Source organism: Geotrypetes seraphini, chromosome 6, assembly GCF_902459505.1.
Source record: "Geotrypetes seraphini chromosome 6, aGeoSer1.1, whole genome shotgun sequence".
In the NCBI taxonomy this organism is placed as follows: domain Eukaryota; kingdom Metazoa; phylum Chordata; class Amphibia; order Gymnophiona; family Dermophiidae; genus Geotrypetes; species Geotrypetes seraphini.
Window position 1 is genome coordinate 247,711,136 of NC_047089.1, and position 25,839 is coordinate 247,736,974.

The 25,839-nt window shown below is 47.8% G+C and overlaps 1 protein-coding gene across 6 annotated transcripts in view; it reads right to left on the reverse strand.

Annotated features, from left to right (window-relative positions):
* The window catches only part of BCOR (BCL6 corepressor), a 163,287-nt gene that overhangs the window by 136,579 nt on the left and 869 nt on the right, over positions 1–25,839 (reverse strand). For 2 of the 6 annotated variants that reach the window (XM_033948116.1, XM_033948113.1), the window contains exon 1: positions 5,550–5,869. The exons of 1 other annotated variant lie outside the window; for it this stretch is intronic. The gene's annotated coding sequence lies outside the window, so the exon portion shown is untranslated. Of the gene's footprint in view, positions 1–4,955; positions 5,084–5,549; positions 5,875–25,839 lie in introns of those variants that run through there. 3 more of the 6 variants (XM_033948107.1, XM_033948112.1, XM_033948114.1) reach the window with 3 other exon arrangements.

Genomic DNA, 25,839 nt, shown 5'->3' on the forward strand with positions numbered 1-25,839 from the left:
TGTTCGCTCCGTAATAGTCAAAATACTTTTATCCTCGTTTCTGCTACTGCAGACAGGAGCCCACGAGGAAAACAAGACTTGGCATCCTTCTCCTGCCCACGTCGAGCAGAGGAAACGCGAGGTTTGGATTCACTGTGGGGGGAGGGGGAGGATTATCTGAGCCCCACAGAGAACACGTACGTCCACGTGATTCCGCTATCTCCAAAACCTGTCACTGGAAATCGAAAGAAAACCTGCTCCGAGGAGAAGAATTAGACGGGGCTCCTACTCGCACGGCAATCTCTATTCTAACACGCTTTCAAGATCGCGAGTAAGATACTCCCCCCCACCCCCCCAGCACTTTGATGATCCATTAGGGGGGGGTTAACCTCCTTATTTTCCCTTCTTAATCCCCTCCCTCATCCTGAATTTCTTTGTCTGCCTGTACTCATGACCCCGGCTCAATAAAAACAAACTTTAGTTCTGTTTCTCTGAAAAACATTAGCTAAGGTTTGAATTTTCCAGAAACTTTCAGCTTCATCCACTACAGTCCCAAGGGGGATAAAATATGTCCTTATGCCTACACAATGGGAGATGAGGCAATCAGTTCTTCATAAAGCAGTCATATTTAAAGAACAAGTGTATTTTAAAAATAAAAAAAATAAAAAAACTAGAAAAAAAAAAATAAACATAGCACACTGACTTTATCTCCTTCTACTACAGAAAAGTAACCTAAGTGAAGATGCAAGGAAGGAATCTACTTTATTCACACCATAACGCAGAATTATAGCTAAGGGCTGCTTTTACTAAACCTCGGTAGCATTTTTAGCGCGTTAGTAAAAGGAGCCCTCAGTCTATTCCATGACATCCCCACCCACACAGATTTTCCAAAACTCCCGATGAACCGTACTATTTTAAATCACTTCACCCATAATTTATAAATCCACCCTAAGGTATCTCTATATTTTCTCTTCGGACAACTTTAAGGCTTTTTAACTTGTAAAACGAGTCTGGGGTTTAAGAAAGCGAACGGCACCCCGCGTCAAGATTTGGGCTTTCAAAATCCCGGACTACTTCAGAATTTTAAAAGGCTTATAAAGCCGTTATCACATGCGTTGGCCGGCTCTAAAAACATCTTGGAAACATCTTGAAGGACATAATGTAACTGATGCCATAAGGCGCTATTTTTAGACGCTCTGGTAAACTAACATAAGGGGAATTCAGAGTTGTGGCCATCAAAACAACGGAGTTTTGTCCTGTACGGAAATGTCAGTTTTAAGAGCCAAGTGGGTTCACGATTACAATCCTGAAAAATCACCCAAATGATAAAATGCCTTTTCTGGACAGTTTCAAAAAGGATCCATAGGCCCAGTCTAAAATAAATAAAATCCACCCTGCTTAACACCCATCACCACTCCACCTACAAACTCCTGAATAGCTGATGCTGCTTTCAGCAAAACATGGGTGAGGCCAGGGTGGGCAGTGCCCACCCATTCCTCAAGAAAGATTGCGCAGAATCCGGTGGGCGAAAGAGATTTTGGTGGGGGCACAGGATACTCAGAAGCACTTTGGTCAAGTGAAAGTTGGCAGAAAGCACCCCCCCCACCCCTCCCCCCCCACACTTTATGGCCTGAAGAAACACAGCCCTTCCCACAGTCTAATGGCAATCAGGGATCGTTGGGCAGATGAAATCGAGCAGGAACTGCAGAAGTTTCAGGGTCCCATGGGGGGGGGAACCCCTCAGGGGGGCAGGAGGTCAAGGTGGCCAAGATTTCTCTCCAGTCACGAGCACGCGAGACAAAGAGCGCCGAAAACGAGCAGCTTTGATCTCCCGCTGCCAGGGGGAGGGGGCAGCGCTTCAGTGCAATGCTGACCCTTCCCCCCCCCTGCGTTAAAGAAGGCAGCGCCGGCCGCAAGTCCCAGGGCCTGGGGGATGGGGGAGAACTAGCAGCCGCCGCGAGCCAGCAAGAAAGCTCACGCGCTCCCCCCCCCCTCTTGTCAGGTCACCAGGGAAGGGGGGAGGGGAGCTTCGATGCGATCTCCAAGCGGCTGATTGCATCGAAGCGCTCGGGGACCGGTTTCTCTCCCTCCCACCCCCACTTTGGGGGAGGGGAGGATGTGTAGAGTTTTCCTCGTCAAATCAGGCCAAGTATTAGTCGGAGTTCGGGAGCGGAGCAAAGTTTGCAAGTGCGGCTGCTAAATGCAACCCCCTCCCCCCCTCATCTTTTGCATCCGATCGCCGCCCTTTTAATAAATGCATCATCCGTTTACAAAGGTTAAACGAAAACTCAAGGTGACCTTTTCCTCTTTGAGTCCCACTCGGGAGACTGAAGTGCCGTCTAGACCGATCTATCACTAGAAGCCCCAATAGCAAAGCCCACCCCTCCCCCCCCCATCCAAAGCACCTCCCAGGTAACACGGGAGAGCCGAAGCCCTTCAAAGGGACGTGTGATTACAAAACACCAGCAGCAGCTTTCGGGATTCCCCTCCCCCCCTCCTGTGCACCAACACACTATTAATCCCAGCCCCGGCTAGTGAGCAGCGGTTTGGGCAAGAATTTCCATTTCTCCTGGCAGCGCCGAAACACAGCCACCTTGTCTCGATCCGTCTCAAAACAAGTACCCCCCCCACCCCACCCCCCAGTGCCAGGGAAAGTTCAGTGGCTGAGCCAGGCACCTGCCCTTCTCTTTCCCAGACAGAGCCGCAGATCCTGCGAAAGGCTGGAGAATAGCTAATGAGCTGTGGGACTCACTGATCCGGAGAATACTTCCTAATTAACTCTGTCACCTATGTGTGACAGTGACTCCCAGCTCAGCTTAAGAGTGGGGGGGGACTCCAAACTCACAAGGGGTGGGGGGCGCTTCCAACCAGCAAGATCCTCAGCCACTCACCAAAAAACCAGGGGTGACGGCTACGTTTTCGGCTTCGAGTGACATAACAATCGTATCTAATTAAACTGGGACTCCGAGCTCAGTTTGGGGGGGGACTCCAAACTCCCAAGGGGGGGGTCCCTTCCAACCAGCAAGATCCTCAGCCACTCACCTCTAAAAGTGACAGCTACGTTTTCGGTTTAGAGTGACAAAACAATCATACCTAATTAACCATTAATTACTGGGACTCGGAACTCAGCTTAAGGGGGGGGCTCCAAACTCCCAAGGGGTGAGGCAAGGGGGGGTCCCATCCAACAAGCAAGACCTTCAGCCACTCACCAAAAAAACCAGGGGTGACTGCTACGTTTTCAGATTAGTGTGACATAACAATCATACCTAATTAAGTATTAATTACTGGGACTGAGCTCAGCTTAAGTGGGGGGGGGGCTCCAAACTCCCAAGGGGTGAGGCAAGGTGGGGTCCCTTCCAACCAGCAAGACCCTCAGCCACTCACCTCTAAAAGTGACAGCTACGTTTTCGGCTTAGAATGACTCAACAATCATATCTAATTAACCATTAATTACTGGGACTCGGAACTCAGCTTAAGGGGGGCTCCAAACTCCCAAGGGGTGGGGCAAGGGGGGGCCCTTTCAACCAGCAAGACCCTCAGCCACTCACCTCTAAAAGTGACAGCTACGTTTTTGGCTTAGAGTGACATAACAATCATATCTAATTAAGTATTAATTACTGGGACTCTGAGCTCAGCTTAAGGGGGGGCTCCGAACTCCCAAGGGGTGGGGCAAGGGGGTCCCTTCCAACCAGCAAGACCCTCAGCCACTCACCTCTAAAAGTGACAGCTACGTTTTTGGCTTAGAGTGACATAACAATCATATCTAATTAACCATTAATTACTGGGACTTGGAACTCAGCTTAAGGGGGGGGCTCCAAACTCCCAAGGGGTGAGGCAAAGGGGGGGTCCCATCCAACAAGCAAGACCTTCAGCCACTCACCAAAAAAAACAGGGGTGACTGCTACGTTTTCGGATTAGTGTGACATAACAATCATACCTAATTAACCATTAATTACTGGGACTCGGAGCTCAGCTTAAGGGGGGGCTCCAAACTCCCAAGGGGTGGGGCAAGGGGGGGTCCCTTCCAACCAGCAAGACCCTCAGCCACTCACCTCTAAAAGTGACAGCTACGTTTTCGGTTTAGAGTGACATAACAATCATATCTAATTAACCATTATTATATTAACTGATGCTTGGGTGCCAGGCAAAATAATCGTGAAAAAGTGCCCCCCTCCCCCCCAGCAGAGCCTATTTTGCAGCTCCCTGAACGAGAAAGAGGTACTTTATAACTTTCTGTCAGAAAATGCTGAATTATATACTCCAGGGCCCGATGGATCGAGATCGTCGGAGGTCTGAGACTGAGCCGAAAGCGGAAAAAAAAAAAAAAAAAAACAACCCCAACGAAACAGATCGCAGCAAGTCGTTGGCACTAAAGCCACCATCTCCAGCCAAGACTTTCCCTCACGATCTTTGCCCCCCCCCCCCCCCGATTGCACGAACAGACCGCGAGAAAGAAGCAATCCTCCCTCCGGGGTGGAAAAAGTTCGGCCAAAAGGAGAGCCGAAACCGTAGCAGCCAAAACGAAACGAAACGAAACAACGCACGATCGAAAATATCTCGGTGTCTACTGACATCATTCTCAAGAAGCAACCTTGAAATTTCACACTCTCAGAAGTTGCATTAAAAAAAAAAAAAATAAAATCCCCACGGATCCAACACGTTTCCTTCACAGCAGGAGACAAAAAGAAAAAAAAAAAAAAAAGATCGCGAAGCTCTGGGCTGGCAAAGCTCGCCCCCGGTCTCCCCCCTCCCTCCCCCTGTCATCTGTGCATGGGGTGGGGGGTGTCCTTTTAATTGACGCCTCACTGTACGGAAATCCCCCGTCCCAATGAGTGTCACACTCTCGCTGCCATTTTCACAGGAAACTTCGCTGCGAGCGCAGAGACTGGCAGACCCGGGGGGGGGGGACAACAGCTACACCCAGAAAATCATGCATTCCCCCCCCCCCCCAGCAAAGTTCTTAGATTCGGTCTTACCTACAGAAGATTCGGCTTTCGGCGGGCAAAACTCCCTCGTTCTCGAACTCATTTCGTTAGCGGCTTCCCCCCCCCCTCCGGGGGGTTCGTCCGTGTGATTTAGGGCAGAGAGAAAAGCGCCCTCGCTTCAGCTTTAATAGCTGCGTTTCTTTGAACGGGAGCCAAGAGGCGGCTGCCTAGGTGGGGAGCGTGTGCGCTCTTTCGTCTCGTTCTCTCCCCCCCCCCCCCCCCCGATGCAAAAAAAAACCCACAAACAAAACACCGAGAAATACTGCCCCCCTCCCTTTTTTTTTTCTAAGAGCAGGCAGTTTCCTTTTCACCTCCTCCCACACTCCGAAAAATGAAAGAAACAGCGAACGCCGCAGCGGAACGAAACAAACGAAAGTTCCAATTCAGCCCCCGGCCGAAAAGGCGATCTTCAGCGCGCAGCCGGGTCCCGTCTGCAAAGGACCCGGAAAAGTGAAGGGAGGAGACGAGGAAGCGAGACCCTCCCCCGACCCCAACCATTCAAGCCTGTCCGCTGACCCCCCCCCCCCCGAGAAAGAAAAAGTCAAGTCCCTCCGGGAGGGGCCCCGATCGCGGGCACACACTGACCTTCTGGCTCGCCGCTCCGGCGATCGCCAAACTTTCCGGGGCTCCGTCGTGCAGGTGGCGGCGCTCACTCGGGCGGCGGCGGCAGCTGCTGCTCCCTCCGCAGCGCCATGTTGGCTTTCGGCGGCGAGTTCTGTGGGCGGCGGAGACTCGCTGGCGCTCCCCCCTCCCCCCCCCACACTTCCACCACCTCCGGCGGGCTCCGATCGGCAAAGCCTGCGCTGCCCGGCCGCTGCCCCTCTCGCGTGCCCACCCGCAGGGGGGCCCACGGGGTCCGATCGGCGGCCGACGCCTCCTCCTTCCCTGCGCTCGGCACAGACGAGTGAAAGGAGGATCGCGAGCCCAGACTCCCCTCGCTACCCAGAAGGCCAGTGGAGAACCGCAATTATCATAAGCGCCTCTCACTTCTCTCTTCTCTCCGGCGAGCTGTCAAAAGCCGGGCGGCGGCCGCCCGGGCTCCCCTCCCCCCCCCCCCCCCCCCCCCCCCCCCCCCAGTGCTGGCCTTTCTCATCACACGCTTTCATGTCATCCCTCTGAAGCAGATCTGCCACCCCCCCCCTCCCTTCTTGGCCACAGATCTGAAGTTGCCCTTTGCATTCTGACCACTTTGAAGGGGAGAAAGGAGCGAGGGAGGGAGAAGAGTTTGGCCTCTTTCCCTGGAACCCTTTCCTCGCTCTCTCCCTTTTTCATCCTTCTTTTCACCTCGCCTGAACTCTTCGATCTGTCAACTCCACTCTTTACTTCGTCTGTGGCTGGGAAGTTTGAATAAATCCTGCATCTTGAGCATCACCTCCAAGCACACAGCCCTTACTTTTTTTTTTGGGGGGGGGGGAGAGAGGGGGGTCTCCAAATTACAGGATCAGTAGAAGACACGCTTTCATAGTTCTCGTCCCCCGCCCGATAAATGTCGTTGCTTTCGTTCGGGAAGAGAGACGACAGATTCGTTTCGTTTGCGCCCGTGCAAGCGTTGTAACGTTTGGGGGTAATTGCTTGGTCTTTAACAGGAAAACAGAAGATTTTTGTGGTCTAAAGAAGCGAGAATTTTATTTTTATATTCTTTTATTAAAAAAAAAATCTGATGTATTTCCTTATCAAGAACGTCAGTTTCTTGTAATATATTGAAAATTTCAATAAATAAATAATTTTTTAAAAACCCAACAGGAAAACAGAAAGGATATGTGCCAAAGCCTGTTTGTTTGTTTCGTAAATTCTCTGCTAAGCCCAAATAGAAATCCACAATTTCCCAACTGGATAGGGCTTCCTGTGTTTTCTTAGCTCAGCAACTCTCTTCTAACCCTCCCCCCCCCCCCCCCCCCCCCCAATCCACTTGTCTGGATACTTTGCAGGTTTCTCGAAAGCTCTCTCAGCCAGTCGTATTTTTTTTTCTTCTTCTTCTTCTTCTTTTCAAGGTCAATACTTTGCAAAGAGAACCACAGGAAAATCATGTTTTTCCTTCGCCACACAATGCATTCAGGAGAAAAAAAATTTCTGGCATTGTTCTGGGCGTCTCTTGCTTTGCATCGCGTACCAGTGCACTAAGGGCTTTCCACTTTTGATCAGTTGTTATCCATCAGGCTTTCTTGTTCTGACACTTCCTAGGACCCCCTGAGGAAGGAGCGTTTCTTCGAAACACCGACCGTGTCGGGTCCGCTCTTATCAGTCCTTTTGGCAACAAACTGTGTTCCGGGTTCATTTTTGAACGATTGTTTATTAAAGACGTGACATCCTGTACCTCGTAAGAACGTAAGAATTGCCGCTGCCGGGTCAGACCAGTGGGCCATCCTGCCTTGCAGTCCGCTCACGCGGCGGCGCCCAGGCCAAAGGCCACTGCCGTTGCTGTTCTTTGTCTCTTGCAATGCGACATCAGCTCTTAGGCTCAGGGTCAGATTCAAAGGACGTTGGCGGGAGAATGGAGACGCACGAAGTTGTCCTCCCACCGTTAAAACAGAGGACTTAGGTTCAGCCTAATACCCCACCCCCCACACGTGGCTTGGAGCCAAGGCCGTGCAAAAGAACATTTCAAAAGTTGTTTTTAGACTAGGCAGATGTTTTCAGAAGCCTGCTTTGGACGCAAGAGACGGGCTTCTGTGAAAACGCGTCCTGTATGGCTCTAGCGTTGAGTCAGTTGAGGTTCTAAAAAGTTGCCTTCCCCTCGAAAAAAAGGAAATGAAAGGTGACGATCGTTTGAAACCTGACACTCAGACGCAGATCTGTACCCTCTGCTGCTTTTTTTTTTTTTTTTCTTCTTTCTTTCTTTAACTTAATTTCCCTTGCGCGGTGGGGGCTGCTGGAAGCTACAGCTGCAAAAAGTTCAACCTTTTTCGTGCGAGCAGTTTGCAGTCATCCGAAATGGTTCCACAGTTTGCATCTGCGGTTCTGTACAGAATTCTGTGCAAAATTGAGGGCGGGGGGGGGGGCCTTCCAGTAACACGCTACTATACTGAAAATAACGTCGACAGGGAGATACAGATCACGTTCGTGGGTAGGAGTCGGTTCTGTGGGAGCAAAGTCTGTCTATGTCCAGGGAGGGATAGTTTTCCATTCCGAAAAGTTGGTTCCTGTGCACTCATATACCCTTGGGTTTATGGCAGTGATCTCCAACTCAAACCCTTTGCAGGGCCACATTTTGGATTTGTAGGCATTTGGAGGGCGTCAGAAAAAAAAAATAGTTAATGTCTTATTAAAGAAATGACAATTTTGCATGAGGTAAAACTCTTTATAGTTTATAAATCTTTCCTTTTGGCTAAGTCTTAATAATAATATTGTCATTTATAGCTAAAGAGACATATGATCAAGAAACTGTTTTGTTTTACTTTTGCGATTATGATAAACATACCGAGGGCCTCAAAATAGGACCTGGCGGGCCGCATGTGGCCCCCGGGCCGCACGTTTGAGACCACTGGTTTATGGGGACCTGAAACTTATCTTACTAAGCAAAAAGGCCCACTGGGTTTATTAAATCAAAAAGCTTTCCTTAAAAAAAGTTGTAGGACTAGATTTTAAATGTTATTAGACTGATCAAACGTGACTTACAGAGCCACAGCTGAAGGAAAAGTTCTCTAAAATTAAATCTTCCTTGATACGCCTGTATGTTTGTGAAAATAGATCCGGAATAGTGATATTTAATGGGGCAGAATCCCTACAGGTACTCTGTATTTTCCCTCAGTTTTGAACTCTCAAACGGGATTGATTTATAAAATAATTGCTCGAGTTTTGCCCCTACTTTAAACAAAACAAAAAAAAAATGGAATTTTTAAACCAATCTGTTGCAGATCTTTCAGAAAACCGTTCCAGCATGTGGCTGAACTTTCAGTGGGGCCGTCTGCCTTCTCCCAGGTGAAAATTATTAACTTCCATAGGAAAGAAACAGCGCTCAGAGTCAAAAAGAAAACACAGAAGGCCTAAGAAAAAAAAAAAAGCCTGTGTTCCTACATTCATGGAACGGGGCCCTAAACATCCAGTAACACTGCTAAATTAGTTGCTATTTTCAGTCGAATTTTCAGTCGAATAGGTTTTGAGTTGAGATTTAAGAGCTTACAAGTCATGCTTATAAATTTAGACCTCTCATTCATCTATATATATATATATATATATATATATATAAAATCGGATGTGTGTGTATGCAGGGCAGGATTAACCAATAGGCCCAGTAGGCACGTGCCTAGGGCCCGAAATGGTCAGAGGGGCCCGATGAAGGAGGGCATCAACATTGTTTTTTCCAAACGGCAATGGGCCCCTCCAGCATCGATCAGCAATGCGGACCCCCTCCCCCCGATCGGCAATGCGGGCCCCCCCCCCATTGACGGAAAGTAAGACAAGCAAGCAACGCGGGTAAGAAAGGCAAGGGGAAGTGTAATTTTGCAAGCGGTGCTGCTTGACCAAAGATTCCCTCTGACGCAGCTTCCTGTTTCCGTCTGGGCGCATAGTGGGGGGGTGGAGCGGGGGGGGGGGGCAGTGTACTTGTGTACCTAGGGGCCCTCGACGAATTAATCCTACCCTGTGTGTATGTATGTTCCAGCATAACTCTGAAACGCATGGAGAGATTTCAACCAAACTTGGTATACATATCACTTGCTATCTGGGGGAAAATACTGTGGGGGGCGGGAAGGGGGTGACATGTAAAAATTATTTGAAAAGGACAGATATTTATTGTCTAACCCAGTGTAGGCCTTCAAAATGCTAGCCTTCATTTAAGACGCCTGTTTTACATAAGAGCCGCGATTCTACAGATTGCGCAAGATTGTCACGCGATTGGCAGCCATTTCTCAGGCAGCCGCCAATACCAGCGCCGTTTATACAATCTGGCGCAATGCACGCGCTATGCTAAAATTCCGCAAATGACACACCGCACGGATCGCTTTGACAAAATAGCGGCTTAGCCCCGATGATCTCATCGCGTAGCTTTGGCTGCCATTTGGTGAATTTTTCTCTAAGTCTATTTCTTGGGCAAAGAGACATCTTAGAGCGGGGGTGTCAAATGTCGGTCCTCGAGGGCTGCAATCCAGTCGGGTTTTCAGGATTTCCCCTCCCAATGAATATGCACGGAATCTATTTGCATGCACTGCTTTCATTGTACACTAAGAGATCTCGTGCATATTCATTGGGGAAATCCCGAAAACCCGACTGGATTGCGGCCCTCGAGGAACGACATTTGACACCCCTGTCTTAGAGGGGGAAAAAAAAAGCCCCAGAATTAGGAACATAAATCCTTTTGAAATACAGGGCCGCGAGACCCTAACTCCCCTCTTTTATCAAGGTTTTTAGCACGGGCTGGCGAGGTAAGTGCTCCGACGCTCTTAAGAATTCCATGAACATTGGAGCATTTACCGTGCTGGCCTACGCTGATAAAAGCCAGTCTAAGGCCCTCTTTTGCAAAGGCGATTATTGCGACGGGCCACGGTAATCGCTCCGACGCCCACAGGGATTCAACGGGCATTGGTCCGAAAAGTGTCCTTCCTTAAGGAAGGAAAAGCACAGAACTAATGGGTTGCTGGGGTTTAGAAGCACATTTTGCAGCTTCTGTGGCTATTGATTGACCGATTGATTCATTAACCGCCTTTAGGAAGAGATTCACCCAAGGCAGCGTCCAGCAGGCATAATTCAACATAAAGCTTACAATTTTATTCACAGCATAACAGTAGTAAAAAGACCAAATATAAACATAACTAGGACGAATGAAGTAAAGTTAAAATCAGTAAACTGAAACTTAATAATAGCTACCAGGAAACAGTTTCAAAAATAAACATCAAATGAGCGAGATACAAGCACATACTTTTACAAAGGCGCACTAAGCTTTAAATGCTAACCTGTGAATGTTATCCTATGGACGCGTTAGTCATTAGCGCATGGGTTGATTTAGCGCGCCCTGGTAAAAGCGGGCCTAAAAAGGGAAACATAATACTTCCGAAACATCTAATAACATAGATATGACGCTAATGCTTTTCTAGAATACAGCTTATCCTATAGCCGAGGGGTCAAATGCAGATATTAGATGGGGGCAAGATCAATAAACATAACCACGAGACAAAAATCTAATAGGCAAGCCACTAGAGAGGGGGTAAAATGAAACTGTGTGTGTAATCAAGATCCATGATAGACATTAAATAAATTACTATTTTAGGGAAAGAACAATTCGGCAGATTGACCTTTGCTCTCATTTAGCACATATATGGGCTGTGAAGTGGTTTCCCTGAGATGATTTTGAAACTCCACTGAGGGGGGGGGAAACGACAAAGCAGAGTTTAAAGGCGATCGTTTGCTATGCTTTAAATCAACCGCGAGACCCTCGTTCAAGGGATCAGGGCTTTCTCCCATGTGCAAGGCCAGAGTCTAGGGTGGTGCTTATTTTCATACAGATGTTGTCCACAGCTGCGTACTGGAGATAATTGTGAAACAAAACTGGATGCTGGGGGTATTTTTAGAGATGCGCAAGCAGAAGGAAACCAGTATTCAAGAAAATTGGCCCAAAGAGGCGAGACTCTATAGCTCTGCCCTTAAACTCAAAATGCATTTATGTGACAGTTTTTTTCGGGTGACCTCTTCCCTATTTCAAGCCACCGGACACGAGTGAGTGCATTTGTTCCGAGCAAAACCAGAGAACATGTGAAATATTCAGGTTGGACCCGATTACCCTGAGACCAGGCTGTGTAAGGGCTTCCCCTTGTGTTTCATCTGCAAAACTCCCACTTCCTTTGCTCGCAGCAAAATGACTTGAAGCGTGTGTAAAGAGGGGGGGGGGGGAGAACGGGGGTGCACCTATCCGTGAAAAATGCCGAGAATGCTCCCTTGCACAGGCAGGCTGGGGCCGACCTGCCAGATGTGCTGCTTTCCCCTCTCGTGTGCCGGAGCTGCAGCGGGCTGAAGAGCCGCGCATACAGGCAGCATAATAGGTCTGCCTGCAGAGTCTGTCGGGCCGTCCCCCCCCCCCACCTCCTGCCACGTCCTCGGGGGAACTGACCCCCGGGTCAGGTGGCTGTGCATTGTACTAGAGCGGCTTGGATTTCAGCGGAACGCTCATATGCTGCGATATTTACACGTACACAGCTCAGCTCTACCGCTTGGTACCAAGCACGAGGAGGAAAAAAAAAAAAAAAAGCCTCTTTCGTGCTTTGAATTGTAGGGAGAGAGGGCCTCGTGAAGCAACTTGGCTTAATAAATGACTGCTCTACTTTGCCCTTCCCTTTATGACTGGTGTTAAAAAAAAGAGAGACACATGTGGCTAAGAAGGTCACCTAGTCCCTTGGTTCCTATGAAGTTTCCGTTTTACAGCCAGCCAGTCAGGTTTTCAGGATAGCACTAATGAATTTACACGGGGCAGATTTGCAGGCCTGTCACCTCCATTATATGCAAATCTCTCTCATGCATATTCATTGGGGCCATCCCAAAAACCCAACTGGCTGGTGGTCCTCCAGGACAGGGTTGCGAACCACTATTTCAGAAGGCAGAGTTCCCTATTTCCAAATAATTTCTTCTACACATAAGAGCATAAGAATCGCCGCTGCTGGGTCAGACCAGTGGTCCCTCCTGCTCACGTGGCGGCCCCTAGCTCAAGACCAGTGCTGGGCATAAGTGTGTGTGGGGGGTGGAAGAGAAATCTTGGGAAAATATGGTCTTTAGAGTAGGAGATAATGTGAGAAAAGACAATGTACACGTCGTGCCAGTTACAGCAAAGGCTAACTCCGAAACCTGGAGACAATCCGCCACGACAGTGATGGTTTCGGAGAAGCTGCCATATGCACAACACAAGTATCTTGTTTGTAGTGCAAGAACTATCCTGGCCTTTTATAAAGAGGGTTGTTACGATGAGGCATCGCTATTTTGCTAGAAGGACTCCCGTGGTTTCACAAACTCAAGGACCATAAATGTTTTTCTTCAGTCGCACCGATTAAAAAAAAATGCGTTAGAACCAATGAAGGGTCTTATTTATACAGCAATGTTCCCCGTTCTGTGTTTGTAACAGCTCTTGGTGGGATGAGGCCCTGAACATCCCGTTTCTCCAAAACCAAGCACTCTGCATCGCCTGGAACTTGTAATATGTTTCTAAGGGGTCCTTATACAGTATAATCTCGTTATAACGGACTTCAAGGGACCTGGAAAAACGGTCCGTTATATCCAGAGTCCGTTATATCCAGAGTTGCATTTTTTTTAAACTTTATTTAGGTCAGCTTGAAACAACGTACAATCAATGAACAACAGTCACTGCACAAAAGCATATCAGCAACGTCAATAACAAAACTCAACAAAACATTGGTATGGCACGAAACGATTGCGAAACCAGAATACTAAAAGATGTTCTAAAGCATTATGTCGTACTGTACGGGAAAGAAAAATACTTTGTCATTTTCTTCTGGGCTGCATTTTGATACTATATCACCGGCACGCCATGCACTTTGTAGGCGAAGCCTGCATGTCCGTTATAGCTGAACAAAACTACAGCTAAAAGTGGCTCTGGGGACCAAATTGGTTGTCCGTTATATGCGAAAGTCCGTTATACGCTATGATTTTCTGCATGTTTATAAAGGCGCACGGCCGGGACCAGCGGACCTCGTCCGCTATAGACGACATTCCGTTATAAGCGAGTCCATCATAACGAGATTATACTGTATTAAGGAGCACTAACCGATTTAGCACGCAATAAAGATAAGTATGCGCTAAATGCCAAAGCGCCTACAGAATATAATGGATGCCTTAGCATCTTTAGCGTGTGATAAATCGGTTAGCGCACCTTAGACTCTAAAATTGCCTATAAAATCCTTAAATTCTCTGTAATGGCAGTAAATTGACCAATTTGAAAACAATGAGTGATGCCTGAAGCACCTCGCACGCAAAGGAGGTTCACGGAGGCCCACGGGAATCGCATCCGATCAGTCGTCGGAGAAAGAGACTGACGCACGTGCAGAATACACCACGGAAAGGGGGCATGAACGCGTGCATGAGCCTGAAAATGCTACGTCATACGCGCGCACGAGCGTCCGCCGTCGGTGCACATCACAGGCGCATGTCATAATGGTAAGGGGGGGGTGAACTGTCGGCAAAACGAGCAAATGTGAAAAAAAAAAAATTTGACACTGCTTTGGCAGGACAACTGCTCCCCTCCTGCATTGGAATAGTAATGGGGGTGGGGGGCTCCTTCCTTTCCCTTGCACCTCTTTCATTTTCCCGGCACCACGAACTTGCTGCCCGCTTTGGTGTCGCCTCTCTCTGACGTCACTTCTGGAAGTGACGTCAGAGGGAGAGCTGACCCAGCGCGGGCAGCAAGTTCGTGATGCTGCTGGCGTCGGGAAAATTGAAGAGGGAAGGGGGGGGGCGTGCATGCGCCCTGAAGGGGAGGTCACGCACCGTCGCTGCACCACAGCCCTCGTGCAATAGGCAGCCCCCCCCCTCAAATAGGATGGATTTCTACCTTGCATGCAATAGGCCAGGGTTTCTCAACTCGGTCCTGGAGTCCCCCCTTGGCCAGTCAGGTTTTCAGGATACCCACATTGAATTTGCATAAACTTGATTTGCATACATTGCCTCCATTATATGCACATGTCTTTCATGCATATTCATTGTGGATATCTTGAAAACCTGACTGGCAAGGGGGGAGTCCAGGACCGCATTTGATGCTCATGAGACGCATGAAATACGAGAAATCTATAGGAAACGTGGTAATTTCATTCTGACTCTTTAACAATCATCTGTCTTTGAATTCTCAAAAATCTAAGGCATTAGGTCTCCTCTGATTCTCTCTAGTACTCCAGTTCAATTATGTACACTTCTCCCTCCGTAGTTGCCGTTTCAGCATTCGCGGTTTCGATTATTCACGTTTTTTCAGCTTGCTAGCTCCTCCCCCCCAAATTACATCAGCTTGCATAGAGAAATCGCTGATTCCAAGTGTTTACAGAGAAAATCGCAGATTCCCGGAACTTTCTTCACCGTGTTTTGTCTCTCGTTCAGGAACAGGCCAGTCTCCCACCATGTTATTCGCAGTTTCACATTATTCGTGATGGTTTTTAATAGAAAACAGCAAATAACATATGAAAAAGCTATTCACGGTTTTTCTGTATTTGCGGTTCTGTTAATCCCCCATCACAGCAAATGCGGAGGGAGAAGTGTACTACCATTACATTTTTGGGAGTCATTTTTGACTCAAAACTATCCAAATAATACAAATAAGTTATTACATACTAAGCCTAATATGTTCAATATTACACCTTCTGTTTCCATCAGCCATTATTTTTTCTTGTTCATTCAACGCTTAGTACGCTTGATTATTGTAATTCTCTATATTACGGTATCAAACCAAAGGACTTAAATCGTCTTCAACTGGTGCAAAACACCGCAATAAAAATTATTACCAGGGAAAAAAAATTCAATCATGTCACCCCGTTATTAAAATCTACACACTGGTTACATATCAAACATCAAAGACTTTTTTATACATCGAAACAGGAATCCTTATTGGGACCATTACTTGTTCCATAAAGACTTTATCATTGGCTGAAAAGACACCTCCCTTGCCTCTTCTGTTTGACGTTACTCGAAGGCGAGGTGAGCAATTATTTGCATCCGAAGGTAAAATACTTCCAACGCTAAACCAGTAAGGTCTGATTTTGCATCGATCGTTAAAGGAACAGAGAGTTTAGAGCAGACATTGTCAAACTCTGGCCCGCGGTGTAATAAAATTTGACCCGCCAGACAATTTCCAATTTGCACTTAAGCTGGTCCACCAGCAGACATTTTATTTACCCATCAACGCCGCATCAGCTGTAGGTTCACGTGGCTTCCTAGTCTCACATGAAAACAGCCCGCAGAGGATCGCTGGTCGGCTGTCGCGATCCTAGCAGGCTGCCGTAGCCTCAGCAGCACGTTCCCTTTGCTGCAGTGCAGTACGTCAGACGAGGGGCGGGACCGCGGCAGAGGGAATGTGCTGCGGAGGCCGATGGAAGCCTGCTAGGATCGCTACAGCTGACCGGCGATCCCCTGCAGGCTGCTTTAATGTGAGACCGGGAAGCCGGGATGGAGGGGAGGGAAGGAACAGAGGGCCAAAAGGAAAGATGCCAGACCTCCGGGGGAGGGAAGGGAAACGGAAGGGAAGAAGAAAAAAGGAGACCCTGGCAAGCGAGTTATCAGAAGAGAACCAGAGCCTGGGACCACAACATGGTTTGAATAATGACCAGACAACAAAAGGTAGAAAAAAAATCATTTTATTTTCTACAATATGTCAGATTTGAAATGTGTATCCTGCCAGAGCTGGTGTTCGACAGCAAGCGTGAACTAGGACCTAAAAGAGAGAGGAAAAGTCTTTTTTATTTATTTTGTTTACATCACAGAGCCGGCGTGGGGTTGGGGAGGTTGCAACCCTAGACTTCTACGAAGACTAAGGGCATTAAATCGGTTAGCGTACCTTAATAAAAGGAGCCCTAAGTATCTTAATAAAAAAATTCGGCCCGCGACTTAGCCTAAGTTTTAGATTTTGGGCCCTTATGTGATGGAGTTTGACACCCCTGGTTTAGAGCATTGGGGCCTTAGGGGGCTGGCTTTCCCAACCGAAAGAATTAGGGAAAAGAGACTCTTTTGTTACCCTGCTAAGGTGATGGGAGACGATAAAAAAAAACTGCCTCCCGCAACCCCTCTCCTTTCTCTCGTCTCTTTTCCTCATTTTGCAAATGCTCATTTTAGAGCATCAAAAGGCAACGCAACGAAGCTAGAAATGACATTTAAAAATGCAGATCTGTGCCAAGAGCTAAGTCTCTCTTCGAGATCAACCTGGTTTCAGCGGCTTGCTAGCAATCACCAAAAGCCAAGAAGTGCATCTGAACACACTGATTATCCACCTAATTAGGACAAATTAAAAAGGCGTTATGAGGATTTACCTGAACACAATTTATCTTTTTTTAGGCGCTGTGCTTTCTTTTTCTACGAAAAAAATGATTTATTTCACCATCGCTCATGGTCCTGATTTTAAAGCAGACGGGCATTTAAGAGGGGCTCGATTACACATGCCAGCGCCAGGGCACAAGCCCCCAACCAAACAGTTGCAATCTGACAGTACCATAATTATTCCCAGCGCATTTTGTGTGCTGTTTAAATAGAGCCCGAGCTGTAGCCAACTGAAATAGTGCCAGTTTTCACCTCACCTCACCCTACTGATGTGTGTCGTAAAGAGGGGTCTCGGTAATCACCGAATAAGGAGGGCTGAAAGAATGTGAGAGGACACGGAAAAACACGGCCGTGCCTCGTTGCAGGTCGTTAATTAGACCTTATCTGAAGTACAGACTTACAAGACCACACAAATTGTCACCGCCCACTCTAGACCCCCGTCCCTTCGTTCTTGCCGCGCCATTTGCCTGGAACAGGCTGCCAGAGTCAATACGCCATGCTCCATCTCTAGCGGTCTTCAAAACCAAGCTAAAAGCCCACTTTTACCGAAGCTGTTCTTAATTCCCACTCACCGTCAGATATCTCATATACCCATCGTATCATTCCTTCTCCTAGAATCTCCCCAACCCTGCGATGTCTGTCTGTCCAAATTAGATTGTAAGCTCTTCTGAGCAGAGACTGTCTATTGAATGTTAAATGTACAGCACTGCGTATGCCTTTCAGCAGTACACCGACAAATCCGCGCAGGAAAATTGCGCTCCGACAAATGCGGCCCATTAATTACGCCCCGTGACTGAATGTGCCATAAGTGGATATCTGGAAGACCCTGATTTGGTCAGACTCCTCAGGCCCCGTCCCTTGGGAAGGGCTTGAGGAGTCTCCCGTCTTTCCTCCAAAGTATCAGATTGAGATCTTTAAGCCTGCCCCCATATGCCTTACGATGAAGACTACGCACCATTTTCGTAGCCTTCCTCTGGACCGACTCCATCCTTTTTATATCTTTTTGAAGGTGCGGCCTCCAGAATTGTACACAACATTCTAAATGAGGTCTCACCGGAGTCTTATACAGGGGCATCAATACCTCCTTTTTCCTACTGGCCATATCTCTCCCTATGCAACCTGGCATCCTTCTAGCTTTCATAGACGTCACTGCTCAACCCCTATGATCCAGCAATAACAGGTTATCATCAAGCCACATCCTTGATTTCCACGTACTAGATGCCATCATTTAAGCCCGATTCTTAGCCTACCATGACCCAATCTCACTGCCTGCAAGGGGTTCATAAGAACATAAGAATAACCATACTGGGTCAGACTGATGGTCTATCTTAGGGTTACCATATGGCTCCAGAAAAAAAGGACAGATTGAGACATCTGAGTTTTACTTCCATTCAAAGCACTAGAAGTAAAACCCGGATGTCTCAATCCATCCTCCTTTTTCTGGAGCCATTTAGTAACCCTAGATTCCATCTAGCCTAGTATCTTGTTTCTAACAGTGGCCAGTCCAGATCACAGTACCTGGCAGAAACCCAGATAGTAGCAACATTCCATACAGAATCCCGAATCCCAAAGATTTATTTATTTTATTTATTTATAACATTTCTAATCCGCCTCTATCACATACACAATTCAGGTTTGAACATCAGTGAAAAAAACATAAGATTCTAGAACCCCCAAAGAGCAACAAGATTCTAGAACCCCAAAACAGTAGCAACATTCCATACAGAATCCCGAAGAATAACCAGATTCCAGAATCCCAAAGAGCAACAAGATTCTAGAACCCCAAAACAGTAGCAACATTCCATACAGAATCCCGAAGAATAACCAGATTCCAGAATCCCAAAGAGCAACAAGATTCTAGAACCCCAAAACAGTAGCAACATTCCATACAGAATCCCGAAGAATAACCAGATTCTAGAACCCCAAAACAGTAGCAACATTCCATACAGAATCCCGAAGAATAACCAGATTCCAGAATCCCAAAGAGCAACAAGATTCTAGAACCCCAAAACAGTAGCAACATTCCATACAGAATCCCGAAGAATAACCAGATTCTAGAACCCCAAAACAGTAGCAACATTCCATACAGAATGCCGAAGAATAACCAGATTCCAGAATCCCAAAGAGCAACAAGATTCTAGAACCCCAAAACAGTAGCAACATTCCATGCTACCGATCCCAGGGCAAGCAATGGCTTCCCCCATGTCTGTCTCAACAGCAGACTATAGACTTGTCCAAACCTTTCTTAAACCCAGCTTCTCCTGAGCTGTCGGAGCTCCTAGGCCTAAGTGAAATCAGACATTGGAGACATATTAACTGCCAGCTATAAGAAAAGTTGAGTAGCTTTATGAAAGGGATTGGGACTTGTATATCGCCTTTTTGTAGTTTTCAACCACACTCAAAGCGGTTTTGCATACAGTTACTTCAAGCATTTTCCCTATCAGTCCCGGTGAGTTCACAATCTCTCTAACGTACCTGGGGCTATGGAGGACGAAGTGACTTGCCCAGAGTCACAAGGAGCCGTTTGGGGTTTGAACCCACAACCTCAGGGTGCTGAGGCCGTAGCTCTAACCACTGCTCCACACTCTCCACCAATACAATATCAGAAGTGAGCCAAGTATAGAACAATGAAGCCATTGTGACATCACTGATGGGGTTGACTTTTATTGGTGGAATGAGGCATTATGACATCAAGCAAAGGGATTGGGACACAACCACACTCAAAGCGGTTTTGCATACAGGTACTTCAAGCTTTTTCCCCATCTGTCCCAGTGGGTTCACAATCTCTCTAATGTACCTAGGGCAGTGGAGCAGCACGGGGTTTGAACCCACAACCTCAGGGTGTCGAGACTGTAGCCCTAACCACTACCCCATGCTCTCTGAAGCCAGTGTGATTACACGGTTGCCTCAGCTTTTCAGCAGCTGGGAATATGGAGAATGAAATAGGAAACAGATTTCCTTTCTGAGTCTATCTCACGGATTTCTGGCAGTTGATTTTGTTACTGGTAGAATGGTACGTGTCTTTCTTTCCGTGCAGAAAACCAAGGCTCATATAGAATTCAGGGCTAAAAATATAATTCTTTGTTCAGCAGTAAAAACATTACACACCGATATTCCCGATCTGGCAAGGCAAATCCCCCGACCACCTTTATTCTTCTATTCCGCCATAACCAAGAAATTTCTAGGCGGTTTACACAGAAGGCTGGACAGTCAGCGAAATACAAATAGTTAAAATACAACAACTTTCTTAAATATATTCAGTGTAAATAATATCCACATTTAGGAAATAAATTTGTCAAACAGCGCTGACTTCATTTCTCTTCGAAACGCACCATAAGACATCATGGCTCCGCCAATATAATTACCCAACCAGGACCGCTGTTTACTTGCTTGAAATGCAAGAGTCCGATCCAAAAAAGTCTTGTATCTACAGCCAGTAATTTTGGGATAAGCACATAAATGAACTTAGCGAGAACTGCCATCCCACGGTCAACCACGTAGGACTGATATTCCTCAGCCCCGAGGACATTAATATCAAGGTTTCCATACTTAGCCGCAAAATAGTGGCGTTGTGGGGGGTTTGGGGGGGTTACTGTTCCCGCTAAGCTGCGCTGGGGTGCGCTGACGCACAAAATATTACCTCGCAGCGCACAAGTTTCTCGTCACAGCGCACACAGTGTAGAGCACAGTTCTTCAACCGCCGGTCCGCAAACAAAATCTTGCCGGTCCGCGAAGGATTCGGTCCCCGCCGCAACGAAAGGCCGGCGTCAGCTGACTTGCAACTTCCTGTTGCAGTCGCTGTGCCGGGACTCCTGCCTTCGCCGGGACTCCTGCCTTCCACCGCGTTTGCCTCCTGCCTTGTCTCCGCACCTCCAGACCAGCAGCGGCAGCTGTGTATGCTTTTAACTTCGGCACAGAGCTGCCCCTAATCAATAGTTTAGCGCGGTTTCATAAGGCAGCCTCGGGGCCTTTGCTAGGCCGGCCCACATCGCATCATCGAAGCGGGCCGGCTATCAAAGGCCCCGAGGCTGCCTCATGAAACCGCGCTAAACTATTGATTAGGGGCAGCTCTGTGCCGAAGTTAAAAGCATACACAGCTGCCGCTGCTGGTCTGAACTCTTGGGCCGCTGAAGGAGGGCAAAAAGCAGCTGTCCTGGAGGTTTCCCTTCCTCTCGCCTTTACAGGTTCCTTTTTTCCACCTTTTTTTTTTTCCTTCAAACGGCAACGGGCCCCAGCATCGACATCAATCAAGTAAGCTCCACTGTCAATCAAGCGGTTCTGCTCGGCCAAAGCTTCCCCTGTGACATGAGCCACCCTCAGGGGAAAGAAAGTGACCCACAAAGGTGAGGGGAAGGGGGGCAGATGATGGAAGTTGGGGGGGGGAGAGAGAGAGAGAGAGAGAGAGAAGGGGCAGATGATGGAATGGAGGAGATGAGAGAGAGAGAGAAGGGGACAGATGATGGAAGTGAGAAGAAGGGAGAGAGAGCAGAAGGCAGATGGATGTCAGTTGAGAAGGGAGAGCAGATGCTGAATGGAAGTGGGGAAAGAACACATACTGGATGGAAGGAGGAGATAAATAAAGGGGGAAGAAAATAGTAAGATAATGGAGGGGTGAGGGAAAGGGGTGACAAGCTGTGTGTAGACACAGTGAAAAGAGGGAAACGGGACTAAATAGTAAGAAAGAATTTAATTTAGATGGAGGCAGAAAACAGAGAAGGAAGACCAGAGAAGAAAAGGGAAGAGAGAGCAGAGAATGATCAGATCTGAGTGGAGGAAATGAGAAGAGAGATATGCTAAAAACCACAGGGGGGAGGGAAGGATAGAGATGCCAGACCATGAGGGGAACAGAAGGAAGATGATGGATGCTAGACCAAATTGGGGGGTGGGGGGGGCAGGAGGAGAGATGGCAGGGAAAGACAGACAGTGAATGGAAGGGGCAGATGCTGGACTGAAGAGACAGAGAAGGTTATCATGCTGCTGTACCGGGCCATGGTACGCCCTCACCTGGAGTACTGCGTCCAGCACTGGTACTTTAAGAAGGACACGGTACTACTCGAAAGGATCCAGAGAAGAGCAACTAAAATGGTTAAGGGGCTGGAGGAGTTGCCGTACAGCGAAAGATTAGAGAAACTGGGCCTCTTCTCCCTTGAGCAGAGGAGATTGAGAGGGGACATGATAGAAACATTCAAGGTACTGAAGGGAATAGACTTAGTAGCTAAGGCAGGGAGAACGAGAGGGCACTCTCTAAAGTTGAAAGGGGATAGATTCCATACAAACGTAAGGAAGTTCTGTGGTAGAAAGCAACATATTTATTTGGCTCATAACTTGCTGGCGCCCGATATTTTTAGCTCACAGTGAAAAAAGTTTGCTCACAACACCCGCCCGCTTAGAGGGAACACTGCTCCCAACCCCAGCTAAGAACCTCCCACTCCCACAAAAACTTCCGTACATACCCGAAAACCTACCTTTTCACGAAATGCCTAATGCAAGCAAAAGGACAACGTGAGGATAAATTTACAAAGCGTCACTGCCACGCTTAGCGCTATGCATTCATATAAGAGGGGGGATAGTGATGCCACGTTCACCATGGGGAAAATTAGGGATCCCCAAATGCCAATATAATGTAATTCATACCACTTCGTAAATATGTATAAGCTCTTAGCACAGGGGGTTAACACCCCATTAATTTCTGCCCGCTGTCTGTTCATATGCGTTAGGTTTCAAAAGCAATGCTGTAAGCGACGAATTAAAGGGATGGATGTTATCTGCTTAAACAAAAAAAAGAAAAAGAAAAACACGAAGACAGAAAAACCTGACACCTCGGAAACAAATTGTCAAGATGCAAAATTCACCTCAGCCAAGAGAATGTGCTATTTGGATCCACGTAAGGGGCTGTCTGTAGTTTCAAAACTCTCGCTGTCTCAGCAGAGCACGGGGGTGGCCCGCTGGTGGGCTGCGCTGGCTCTCGCTGCCAAACTGCGTTTGAAAACTAATTGGAAGGCTGAGCTGGGCTCCCAGTTCCTGTCACGGGGTTTCCTTGACATGAAGATGTCGCCACCGTCTCTGGCTTCCCCCCCCCCCCCTCCCTATGCCTCCCTTATCAAAAATCGGCCACAATTTGTTCTCTTAAGAGCGACTGGGTGCAGGCAGCAGGGGCACTCTTTCTCTCGGAATTAAGTAATCACACGCAGAGTATACAGACAGGCACCGCAGAGATAGAAAGCACACTACATGAAGTCTCAGGAGACTCCTCCCCTTTACCCCCCTCTCCCCCCCCTTCAATTCTCCATCCCTCTTTCTGCATACCTAAAATTTTCACGACTTAACCTCTAACAAAGCACAAGTACATAACGAATGCACTTGTTGGTGGCTTTGTTTATTAGAGTGACCAACGCACTTTAAATTTTAATGCGATACACAAATCACTTTTGCCAATTACCCTATATTTAGAATTACAGAATTACACTTATCATAAGAAAAGCAGTCAGACGGGTATCTGGTATAAAAATGGGCCGTAGATTTGTTTATTGGTCCGATACATATACGTCTCCCCCCCCCCCCCCCCGTATTCGCGGTTTCAGCAATCGCGGTTTTTAGCTTGCTGGCTCGTCCCCCCTTCCCGAATTACATCAGCTTGCCTAGAGAAATCGCCGATTCCATGCGTTTACACAGAAAATCGCAGATTCCCGGAACTTTCTGCGCCGTGTTTTGCCTCTCCTTCAGGAACAGGCCAGGTCTCCCACCATGTTATTCGCGGTTTCACCATATTCACGATGGTTTTTAATAGAAAACCGCGAATAACATATGAAAAAGTTATTCGCGGTTTTTCTGTATTTGCAGGTCTGATAATCCCCTATCACAGCGAATGCGGAGGGAGAACTGTATATCAATACACCCGAGCAAATTAAAGATTTATCAAACGAACAAACCACCAACCGGACCACCGCCATGTCAGCAAGTCAATCAAACAGGTAATATGCGCTGTCATTAAGTAGAGTCCCGGGACCTCCTAGACTGAATTTATGTGCTGTAAGGTCCCCCAACCCCCACCGCCGGGTGAGAATTGGGGCCTGTTCGGGACCTCCTGTCAACGGACCTTTGCTCGGGTACCCCCCCCCCCCCCAAAGCTGCAACAACAGAATCAAATTAACCGTATCATCTGAACTAGGGCGGGTGGGAAAATCTGGACACCTCTGAGGAGCCAGAAGGAAATTTCCTGACTTTGAAGGAGTCCTGAATAAAAACCCTGACCTTAGCCCCGCCTCAAACATTCAAAAGGAAGGCTCCCTCTAAGCCTGCCCCCATATGCCTTACGATGAAGACATTTTCGTAGCCTTTCTCTGGACCGACTCCATCCTTTTTACCCAATCCGGAGCCAGGCTGGCCCCGCTCTACCAGAAACTGCCAGAACTCAAATGCTGACCAACTTGAAGATCCCTAAGGAGCAGGGCCTACTCCGGCCTGATACATCCAAGGTTGATTTGGGTGTACAGCTCACCCCCTGTTGGGCTCTGGACAAGCCTGTCACCCTAATTAACAAAGAAACCATTGACCTGCAGTAAATGCTCATAGCCCCACCCTGACACCTAAGGCTTCAGATTGGCATGGACCTCCAGGCAGCGTTTCGCGACTCACTCCTGGCGTACCCCCTTGCCAGTCAGGTTTTCAGGATATCCACAATGAAGATGCATGAAAGAAATTTGCACATAATGGAAACAGTGTATGCAAATCAATCTGATGCATCTCCCTTCTGGATATCCTGAAAACCTGACTGGCAAGGGGGTACGCCAGGACTGAGTCGAGAAACGCTGGACTAGGGTGTACCATATGGCTCCAGAAAAAGGAGGAACGATCGAGTCATCTGGGCTTTACGAAACCCGATGGAAGTAAAACCCGGATGTCTCAATCTGTCCTTTTTCTGGAGCCATATGGTGCCCCCCTACTCCACAGCCTTTATTGGAGTCACCTGACCCAAAAGACCACCGCTCAATGAGCTGTACTTAATACAGTATAACCGCTCGTCAGTGATCAGCTGGCATCCCTGTAGCTTGGGTCCATCCGCTGCGAGCACAGAACAATTCCACAATCACGAATTCCGCACAGTAACAGGGGAAAAAAGAAAAGCCACCTCTGAGGAACAGGGAATACTCCGGAGACTCGGAGGTGGCTTCCTACAAAACAGAGCAGGCCCGATCCTGCCCCCTGCTTTCGCTCCACCAATCTCTGTTCTGCCCTGGGGTCTTAGTCCACATTTTAAATAATGCTGGTTCACTAATCCCTAGGGCGACACTCACCAAACCCTCCCATTCGGGCCATCCAGTCCTATGTTCATCTCTCCCATCGCTCTCAGGCTCACTTATACATATCATCAGCACATGCATACATGCTCTCAATATACAAAATACATAGCCCCCCCCCCCCTCCCTGGAGATACACGGGTATTTTTTACATGGACATTATCCACAGAGAAGATAGGAAAACAGTTTGATTAGTGATTAACAGGAATTTACAACTGGCTTGGCCAAAACATACACAGAGAAAGTAACCCAGATTAGTGGATGGGCCCAGAACCAGGAAGCTCGGAGTTCAAATCCTGCATCTCCTCTACTCAGGCTCCTTGCAGCCTTGAACAAGTGGCCTTACCCCTCCTGGACAGGCAAATAGCTGTTCTCCTAGGACAAGCCGGATGAGTCAGCCACATATGGGTGATGGCCCATCAGCTCCCCTTAGCAGAGACTATGCTGCTGTCCACGGAGAACCTACGTTACAGGTAAGTAACTACACTTACCTAGAGCCACCTTCTCTCTCTTTCATCTCCAGGTCCCTATTGCTAGCCAGGACGTTGGAAAGTCCCCCCCCCCCCAGGCATCTCTTATTCAGCGCAAGCCATTAAGCATGGATTATGCAGGAAGTCAGGAAACACATTGCA